This window comes from Trichosurus vulpecula, chromosome 1, assembly GCF_011100635.1.
Source record: "Trichosurus vulpecula isolate mTriVul1 chromosome 1, mTriVul1.pri, whole genome shotgun sequence".
Lineage (NCBI taxonomy): Eukaryota > Metazoa > Chordata > Mammalia > Diprotodontia > Phalangeridae > Trichosurus > Trichosurus vulpecula.
Window position 1 is genome coordinate 430,179,737 of NC_050573.1, and position 11,172 is coordinate 430,190,908.

The 11,172-nt window shown below is 40.0% G+C and overlaps 1 pseudogene; it reads left to right on the top strand.

Moving 5' to 3' along the window:
- Positions 1 to 9,526: 9,526 nt before the first annotated feature.
- LOC118856695 lies at positions 9,527 to 10,687 on the top strand (annotated as a pseudogene).
- The last annotated feature ends 485 nt before the right edge of the window (positions 10,688 to 11,172 follow it).

Genomic DNA, 11,172 nt, shown 5'->3' on the forward strand with positions numbered 1-11,172 from the left:
TTCCTGCCCTTACAGCCTCTCTTTGCAAAGCTAAACAATCCTGTTTCTTTAAAATGATCTTCATCTGGCATGGTTTCCATCCCCCTCACCATTTAGATCAGGGCTATCCAACCTTAGGTTATCTTAGGGCCATATTAAAATAAAACAATTATTCAAGGACCACACCCAGAATAAAAATACAGTACTCTAATAGAAAGTGGGGGAACATGCGTCATCAATATGACAGGCTAAGGCGAAAAGCGCGAAAGCAAATACAAAACAACAAAGCAACAACACAGCAGTATAAAGGTAGGTGCCTACTGACTAGTCTGCATCCCACAGATGGATTGAAAATTCTGTGCAATATGTTCTGCCCATAATACTGCTTAAGAACATCAAAGAAAATTAACATCAATGAGGTTATTAGTGATGGAATTTAAAAAAATCTAATACACATTCCATGCAAATTATCATTTTATTTTTTCGCTCATGAAAATTAAAACCCACAGGCAGGCCTCATAAAATTGCACTGCCGGCTGCATACGGCCACGGGCTGGATTTTGGACGGCCCTTATCTAGATTCTAGTAGTAGAAATCTGGAGCTAAAAGACTTTAGAGATGATCCAGACCTCCCCATAATATCACAGATAGATAGAGAGGCTTAGGATTTTGCTCAGGGTCACTCATCCTTTGGAGGATAAAGCTAGGATTGCAATCCAGGTCATCTGACTCCCAGGTCAGGATTTTTTCCCCTATACCACCATGCTTTCTCAGAAGCATATTCCATGGAATTTCTGGGTTGTTTTGGCTTAGAACACCTTTGAACTTAAGTCCTATGTAGTGTTTGTATCACAAAGGATCCTACAGGTAGAATCGAGGCTTCTTTCTGTTTTCACTGTTCATGAACAAGCAACCCAAACGAAAGTTAAAGCAATATGGCCAGGGTGGGGGTAGGGGGTAGAGAAGAGGGTAAGAATTAATGAAAATGTAAAATGGTCAAGATTCAAGGATTCATAATTTCGTTTCAAGGTATACATTTCTTGAGCTATTGAATTGATAGGACAAAATGCCTGCAGCCCTCAGAATTGGGATTTGGGAGGAAATGAAATAGATTCATAAGTCACTCGTCAAACATCTCAGCTCTTTCCCTCTCTTATTTTTAGGTTGAAACAGTATCTTTCTTTTTAACTGCAGTTTCCTTCTTAGCTTGTCAACTTGGTGAGCTCTTTCTCTAAAGATCTTAAATTGATCTTGTGCCATCAGCAGTTGAGATTTGGCTTCATTTTCTCCTTGCCTTCACTCCCTCTCCAGATGTCATACCACAGTAATCAGCATTGTATAAATGCACACACAAAAATATGGTATAAAAAGGTAAAGCTCCACTTAGGAACTCCATCTCCAACTGCCTTTCAGACATCTCAAATTGGATGTCCAGTAGACATCTTACAATCATCATGTCCAAAGCAGAGCTCATGGTCTTTCCCCTCAAATGCTCCCCTACCATCACCTTCCCTATTGCTATACGGGGCAACACCTCTTCCCAATCCCTCAGGCTTACACCCTAGATCACATCTTGGATTCCTCTCTATCTCTCATGCCTCCATATCCAAGCTGTTATCCAGGCCCACCAATTTCATTTTTGTAACATCTGCCAAATAATGTTCCCTTCTCTCCTTTGACACTGTCAACACTCTAGTGCAAACCCTCATAACCTCATACCTCTATTACTGCAATAGCCTGCTGGTGGGTCTGCCTGCCTCAAGTCTCTCCCCACTCCAATCTATCCTCCATTCAGCCATCAAAGTGATTTTCTTAAAGTGGAATTATGATCATGTCACCCTCTGCCTCCCAGTCAATAAACCCCAGTTGCTTCCTAATGTCTCCAGGATCAAATAAAAAATGTTCCGTTTGGCATTCAGAGTCCTTCATAACTTGACTTCCTCCTACCTTTCTAATCTTCTTATACCTTATTCCTCAACTCATGGCTGTTCCATTAACAAAACATTCCACCTGTCAGCTCTGGGCATTTTCTCTAGCTGTCCTCCATGCCTAGAATGCTTGCCCTGCTCCACTCTGACTACTGACCTCCATGGCTTCCTTCCAGTCCCAACTAAAATCTTACCTTCTATAGGAAGCTTTTCCCCACCCCTCTTAATTCCAGTGTCTTCCTTCTGTTACTTCTTTTTATCTACATAGCTTGTTTTGTCTATATTTGTTTGCATGTTGTCCCTCCCATTTGAGTGTAAACTCCTTGAGGGCAGGAGCTATCTTTTGCCTCTTCTCCTATCCCCGGCACTTAGCACAGTGCCTGATACATTGCTTAATAAATGTTTATTGAATTGAATTATTTTGCCTCTGCATCCCAGATAGAGCTTCCTTCCTCGCTCCCTCAGCCAACATTGGGTAGGCCCAGCACACAAAGCTTGCCCTGGCGCTTGATTGTCCTGGCTTCCCTAATGCAGTTTCTGGGTCATCTAGGGGCATAAAAAGTACCAGCCACATGAAATCTGGGCTTCTCAGACTTAGTGAATACCCAAGAGTAAGTGAGATATCATATCCTGTAAATTTGCTGATCAGCCAGATTTTCCTCAGAAAGCAAGGGAAGCCAAGTCTACTAAAATTGAAGATAAATACCACTGGATCCTTGCTGCATATCTTTGGGAAAAGTAAACCTCCTTTGTTCAATGACTTGCAAGTGCCTCATTTTATCCCAAAAATCTGGGACTAAGAGTGTGCTGGTGTCAGAGCTATGCCTACAACATATGATATACATATGATATATATATATATATATATCTCATATACATGAGATATATATATACATACACATACAGATAGATACACATTATACACACACACATACATATAGATTTTTTTAATGTCAGATGATTATTTGGAGGCATAACCTATGGCCCAAAAACCAAGTTCATGACTTACACAATGTTCCATCATGGTGCCATGGAAATAATGCTGGATTTGGAGTCAGAGGACACAAGTTTGCCTTCTGGCTCTGCCACTTACCACCTTTAGAACCCTGGGAATGTTTATTTCTCTAAATTTCAGTTTCCTCATTTTGAAGGAGAGGGAGCTGAACTACATTGGCTCTTCTAGTACCTGGCACATAATAAATGTTCTAGCCATCTATCTTCCAATAAATCTATGCTCCGTTGGAGGGTTTTGATTAATCATACCCTCGATGGCTCATGTCCCAAACCAGAGTTTACCCCCTGGGAATATTTAGCCCATGTCTAAATATCCATAACAAAATTTTTAAAAAGTATGGTGCTCACATGGAAGCATTCATGTGTACATAATATCAAAAGTGCAACAGACTCTGTTTAGCCAAAAAATAAAAGAAAACTTACCTCCAAGTCCATTAAACGTCCTTTACTCTCCAAAGAACCCCACTTCCTCCAGGAACCTTATATATTCCTCTTGACACATTACTCTGAGGCTAAGGGGACCCCTGCTAACAGAAAGTACTCATGATTTGGAGCGTGATCAACACCTCTGGAGGCCACTTAACGCACAATACTAGTGGAGGGCAAGGTTCAGGCTAGCTCACCATATCATGGTTCTTTTGCTGTTCCTCAGCCCAGGTCCTAAAATATCCCAGCTGGGCACCAGATCCACCCCACTGGCACCATTACAGTCACAACACTTCTCCCAGCTTACACACATTTCTAGAAGCTCTGTCCTAGGATCTCTTTGCTGATCCACCACAGTCTACATTCGCTGCCATCTCTAGAGTCATGTGGTTGGGGGCGGGGCAGGGAGGTCCTCACAGTTAAAAAAGCTTTTGCTCCAGGAAACTGAGTGTGTATGAAGTCCGTCTTCTCTCTGTATGTTTGATCCTCCAGACCTCCTTGCAAAGACAAAGTTCAGGGAAGTAGCCTAAGCATATAAACCAGTAAATAAATCATCCCCAATATAGGATTTTTCTGTTATTTTTTTGTATGTCTGTGTATATAATATACATACATATATATATATATATATTTCATCAAATATTTATCAATGACATGTAAACTAATTTGAACATTAATTTAAAAAAAAATTTTGAATTCCAAATTCTCTCCCTCGCTCCACCCCCCTCTCTTTAAGAAGGCAAGCAATTTGATATAGATTATACATGTAAAATCATGCAAAACAATTAGTCATGTTGCAGAAGAAAACACTGACTAAAAAAACAAGAAAAATAAAGTAAAAAGAGTGTGCTTTGATCTACATTCAGAATCCATCAGTTCTTTCTCTGGAGCTAAATAGTATTTTTCTTCCTAACTCCTTTGGAATCACCTTGGATGATTGTACTGCTGAAAATAGCTAAGCATTCACAGCTGATCATCTTACAATACTGCCATTACTATGTACAATGTTCTCCTAGTTTAGCTTACTTCATTTCACAACAGTTAATTAAGTCTTCCCAGATTTTTCTGAAACCATCTCGCTCATCATATCTTATAGCACAATAATATTCTACCACAATCATAAACCATGGCTTGTTCAGTCATTTCCCAGTTCATGGGCATCTGTTCAATTTCCAATTCTTAGCCAACACAAAAAGAGCTGCTATAAATATTTTTGTGCAAATAGATTCTTTTCCCTTTTAAAAAAAATCTCTTTGGGAAACAGACCTAGTAGTGCTTTTTCTTGTTTAAGGGTATGCCCAGTTTTATAGCCTTTGGGGCATACTTTCAGATTGCTCTCCAGAAGTTCAACTCCACCAATGGTACATGAGTGTCCTAGTTTTCCCACATCCCCTCCAACATTTATCATTTTCCTTTTCTATCATATTAGCCAATCTGATAGGTGTGAGGTGGTACCTCAGAGTTGTTTTAATTTGCATTTCTCTAATCAATAATGATTTAGAGCCTTTTTCAAATGACTAGAAATAGCTTTGATTTCTTCATGTCAAAACTGCCTATTCATATTATTTGACCATCTGTCAACTGGGGAATGACATAGTCTTATAAATTTGACTCATTACTCTACATATTTGAGAAATGAGGCCTTTATCAGAGAAATCTTCTGTAAAAATGTTTTCCCAGTTTCCTGCTTTCCTTCAAATCTTAGCTACATTGGTTTTGTTTGCATAAATCCTTTTTAATGTGATGTAATCACAATTATGCATTTTACATCCCACAATGCTCTCCATCTAATTCCTTCAATTTCTTTTTCTTCTCATATCGCTACAGCTAGCATTTCTAGAATAATATTGAATAACAATGCTGATAATGGGCATCCTTGCATCACCCCAATCTTACTGGAAAGGCTTCTAGTTTATCCCTATAAGAAATAATGCTTGCTGATGATTTTAGATACTACGTATCATTGTAAGGAAAGCCCCATTTATTCCAATGCTTTCTAGTATTTTTAATATGAATAAGTATTGTATTTTGTCAAAAGCTTTTTCTGCATTTTATAAACATAACTTTTTGTTCTTTTTGTTATTGATATGGTCAACTAGGTTGATAATTTCCCTACTGTCTCTAAATGCACACATCAATAAAATGGAAAAAGAGCAGATGAATGAACTGGGCATGCAACTAAAAAAAATCTAGAAAAAGAACAAATTAGACATCCCAAAGAAAAATTAGAAATCCCCAATTAGATACCAAATTGGAATCCTGAAAATCAAAGAAGTTAATAAAATTGAAAGTAAGAAAACCATTGAACTAATAAATAAAACTAGAAGCTGTCTGTGTTTATTCAAATTAACCAATGTTTTATCTATTTTATTGATTTTTTTTCAATAAAACCAGCTTCTCTTTCTGGGTAAAGACCAGAGCACAGGCCAGGCCAGTGACCACACCTCTCCTTAGGTCATATCACCTTGGAAACACCCAAGACTTACAGACCCCCTAAAACTAGTGCTGAAAACAGGAGTATGAAAAACCTGAAGCTTGAGATAGTACCCCCTCCACTCTGGGAGCAGAGTTCAATTTTAACGTAAAGTTAAAAGTCAAGAAATAGACTGGAAAAAAATCAGCAAACAACAAAATAAGAACCTGAACATAAAATGTTACTATGGTGACAGAAAAGATCAAGCCCCCAAATCTTCCAGGAATTCTTATTGGATTTGTGTTCACAGTTTTTGGTTTTGTTTCTGTTGTTCTTTTTGAGTTTTGTTTGTGGTGGGGTTTTTTTTTGGGGGGGGGAGGTGTTGAGTCTTTGCTTGTAGCCGTTTTGACGTCATTGTCTTCTTCTGAATTTGGGTCTTGATCTTCCCTGTCACCACAGTAACTTAAATTTGGAGATATAAATTTTCCCCTAAGTACTGCTTCAGCCTTTACCATAAATTTGGGTGCTTTATGTTAAAGTTGAGCTCTGCTCCCAGAGTGAAGAGGATACTTATCTAAGCTTTAGGTTTTTCATGTTAATGTTTCCAGAGCTAGTTCTGGAGGTCTATAAGTTTTAGGTGTTTCCAGGGTAGTGTGATCTAAGGAGAGATGTGGTCAATGCTCTCCTGGCCTGTGCTTTTTTACCCATGAAGAGACCTTGCTCCCTTGTAGCTGTAAGTGCTAATGCTCCTCTGGACCATGGAACTACAACCCAGAAGTGCATATAGGCAATGCAACAGGTTCCTGAACCCAGCACCAGCAAAAGGTCTCCTCTATTATCTTTCTGACTAGTTGTCTAACCCCCTTACAATGTGTGGGCTAAGAGCTCCTGAAGCTATTGCTACAGCTATTGCAACCACCTGTAAGGCTGCATCTGGCATTACTACAGTGTGGCCTGAGCTGCAATCCAGGGCTGACCACCACACGTGGAACTTCACATTTCATCTACTTCTGTTGGATTTCTTCTTTCCTGTGTCTAATGAGCTTTGCTTCCTTGATGTGGGGAAGAATGTTGGATCAGGAAGGATGGAAGGTAGCTCTTGGCTGATTAACACACACACACACACACACACACACACACACACACCCCTTTATATAAATGATTTGAGCTTCCCTGTGGGTCTGATTGCCACAGAATCTGGAAAGGTTAACTACTAACTAGTTTGTTCTAACACCAAGGCATTCAAATCTGATACCCTTTTTTTTTCTAGCATTGTTCAAAGAAAGAAGGCAATTTTTTTATTCTGATTCCTATGAGAAAAATAGATGCTACTGCCGATGAAAATTTGACTCCTATTCAATCATTTTCAATCTAGTCTCTCCCCTGAATTCCAGGTCTATATCTTTACCTGGATGTCTCATCCTATTATGTGTAAGTATACTCCAGCCATCTTTCTTGGGTCCTCTCTACTCTGTCTCCCTCAGTGATATCATCACTCTACAAATGATTACCGAAGCTACATATCCAGGCCTCATATTTCTCTTGAGCTCTAATCGTAATCTCATAGATTTATAGCTGAAAGGGACCCGGAGGTCATCAAATCCAACCTCTCATTTTGCACGAGGAAACTGAAGCAAAAAGAAGTTGGGTTAGACTTTTCAAGTCTAGCATCAACCACCTGCTATACATTCCCAATTTGATGTTCTATAAACATGCCAACCCCAGCTTGTCCAAAAAGGAACTTACTATTTCCCCCCTTAAATCCACCCTTCTCCTAATTTCTCTATTTCCTATCAAGGAAACCATCATTCTTCCACTCATCCAGGTTCGTCAACCTCAGGCTCATCCTCAATTCTTCCAATTTCCTCACCCTCCAAGTCCAACCAGTGGTCAAGTATTAAGAACCCTACCTATATTAGATCTTTTTTGGGTGGAGAGACTAACCTTTACCTCAAGATTCTTGCCACCGATCCTTTGGTGGGGAAAAAGGTATCACAGGAAGAAGAGAAATGAGAAATCTAGGAAAGCAGAAAGGGGACTGGAAAGGCAAGTTTGCAAGTAGGCTATGTAATAAGAGATGAGGAAGAGAATAAGCATTTATTAGGTCCCTTCTATGTACCAAGCACTGAGCTAAGCATTTTAATAGCTTCTCAGGTCTGGATTGGTCTTGTGCTACAACACAGATGAGTGCCCAAGCCAAGAATCTGTAACTCTGAGGCAGTGAGAGCCATAGGGACCTCTTGTGCTTCCTAGCAAAGCCCCTTTCCTTCTCCTAGTTAGCCAGGTATACTAGCTTGACTTTTTTATCTTTTGATTTCAGTTTAGATTTCATTTATCTACGTTAATACCATGTTGTACAACAAATGCTAAGCTATGTTTATATGTTAATTAAGGCTTACAAATTGCGAGATATAGGAGAGAGAACATTCTTTATACTGTAGAAACAAGATTTGTTTGAAGAAGAGCTAGTTTCTCTTTGTCAGGACAAAGCGAAATAGTAATATTATACTGTATAAGTCTGGTATATGAATTCAGGAGTCAGCTACTCCTAGAAACAAATTGCCAGCCTATAAGAGAGGATATTTTCCTTTCTGAATAATAAGTCAAATCAACAAACATTAAATGTTTTCATGTACCTGACCCTGTAAAAGCACCAAGGATACAAAGAAAGGCAAAATACAATCCTGTGCTCAAGGAGCTCACAGTGTAACAGGGAAGAGAGCATGCAGAGAAAGAGAGACAGACAAGAGAGACAGAGAGAGAGAACAAGAGACAGACAGAGACAGAGAAAGAGACAAGAGGAGAAAGAGAGAGAGAGAGAGAGAGAGAGAGATAATCAACAGGAAAAAAAATTAGCATTAAGGGTGATCAGGAAAGGATTCTCATATAAAATGGGATTTATCTGGTTTTCAGGGATGAGGAGGAAGAGCATTCTGGGCACAGGTGAACAGTCAGTAACAATGCAGAGTTAGGAGATGAAGTATCTTATGTGAGAAGGTCAATGTCACTGAATCAAAGAGTGTATGAAGGGGGAGTGAGGTATAAGAAGACTGGAAAGGAGACAGGTTATGAAAACCAAATAGAGGTTTTTATATTTGGTCCTAGAACTAATGAGAAGCAACTGGAGTTTACTGAACCTGGGGCAGGGGAGGGGAAAGGTGGGTGGTATGTGACATGGTTGGACCTGCATTTTAGGAAGGTGATTTTTATAACTAAATGGAGGAGAGGCTGGTATGGGGAGAGACTTGAGTCAGAGCGACCAACAAGAATATTATTATACTGTTGCAACAGTCCAGGTATGAAGTGATCATCAGGGCCTTTAACAGCAAAATGACAGCGTCAGTGGAGTGAAAGGGGCATCTGACAAGAGTTGTCACAAAGGTAGAATTTACAAGACTTGGCATCAAATTGAATATGGAGAGTGAGAGTGAAGAGCTGGAGATGACAGGTGAGTCTGGGTGACAAAGAGAATGGTGTTCTCAACAACAATAGAAAAGTTAGGAAAAGGAGGGGGCTGGGGGAAAGGTAATGAGTTCAGTTTTGGATATGTTCAGTTTAAGAAGTCTATGGGACATCCAAGTCAAGATGTCCAATAGGCATCTGGTAATGAAAGATTGGGGGCTGGGAGAAAAGGTAGGACCAGGCAGATGACTGGCCGTGGTGAGCTTGATTTTAAAAGACAGCCACTCCCCTCAAAGAAAAGGGATATTGAAAGTCTCCCCCATGCTCTTTCTGCGCGACCTTGGGACCGGCTGGTCGTGCTGCTGGTAAAGACGCCGAGGCCCAAAAGCGTAAAGTGACATGGCCAAACGCACACAGCTTATAAGTAGACGGAGCCTGTGACCCTACAGTCGAGTAAATTTACCACTTTATTTCAGGTACAGTGTAACCATGGCTCGTGGTCCCAAGAAACATCTGAAGCGTGTAGCAGCTCCAAAGGCTGGATAAGTTAACTGGAGTTTTTGCTCCAAGACCATCCACAGGTCCCCACAAGCTGAGGGAGTGTCTCCCACTCATCATCTTCCTGAGAAACAGACTGAAGTATGCCCTGACTGGAGATGAAGTAAAGAAGATCTGCATGCAGCGATTCATCAAGATTGATGGGAAGGTGCGCACCGATATTACATACCCTGCTGGCTTTATGGATGTCATTAGCATTGAGAAGTCGGGTGAACATTTCCATCTGGTATATGACACAAAGGGATGCTTTGCTGTTCATCGTATTACGGCTGAGGAGGCTAAATATAAATTGTGCAAAGTGAGAAAAATCTTTGTGGGTACAAAAGGTATTCCCCATCTGGTGACCCATGATGCCCGTACTATCCGTTACCCAGATCCTCTCATTAAAGTGAATGATACAATTCAGATTGATTTAGAAGCTGGCAAGATCACTGATTTTATCAGGTTTGATACTGGTAACCTGTGTATGGTGATCGGTGGAGCTAACTTGGGTCGAATTGGTCTGATCACCAACATGGAGAAACACCCTGGCTCTTTTGATATTGTCCATGTAAAAGATGCCAATGGCAATAGCTTTGCCACTAGGCTCTCAAACATTTTTGTTATTGGCAAAGGTAACAAGCCTTGGATCTCTCTTCCCCGAGGAAAGGGTATCCGCCTTACCATTGCTGAAGAAAGAGACAAGAGATTGGCAGCTAAGCAGAGCAGTGGCTAAATGCTTGCAGATAAGAATTAGTAGGGTGTCAATCAAATTGAGATGTTACAATTTTTAACAAAAAATGATTACCCTACAAAAATATAAAATACACAAAATAAGAAATAGGTAGCTTAAGCAACTCAGTCAAGTGAAATTGAACAGGCCATAAATGCCTTTCTCTTCTTTCCTTGGGTTAGGGTACTGTGGGTATGAATGTTGCATAAAATGTTAGAAGATGTAACTGTATTGGTTTTGCTTAACTGCTTTTCTTTGTTACATGGGACAGCTCACTGATTGGAGGATGGGGAGAGGACATATCCCAAAATGGCTGATGTGAAAACAAAAGATATCAATAAAATGTCAAGAAAAAAAAAATAAAAATAAAAATAAAAAAAGAAAGTCTCCTCCATACCTCTACTGTGTGCTGGGAGCTCAACATGCCTTGCTCTCTGCCACCATCTGCTGCCTACATTAAGGAAAATAATAATAGCTCTTTGGTTTTGCAAAGAATTATCTCATTTGTTTTGCACAAGCCTGGGAAGTAGACCTGTTGTCATCCTCATTTTACATATGAGAAAAGTGAGAGAGAGGTTAAAGTGAGCTGCCCAGGGTCACACAGCCAGTAAGTGTTTAAGGCAAGTTTCCAGTTCAGGTCTTACTGACACCAGGCCTAGTGCTCTAACCACCGCATCAACTAGCTCCCTCTAAATATAGTACCAAACATTCTCACCATAAACCTGGGACACACTATCCCA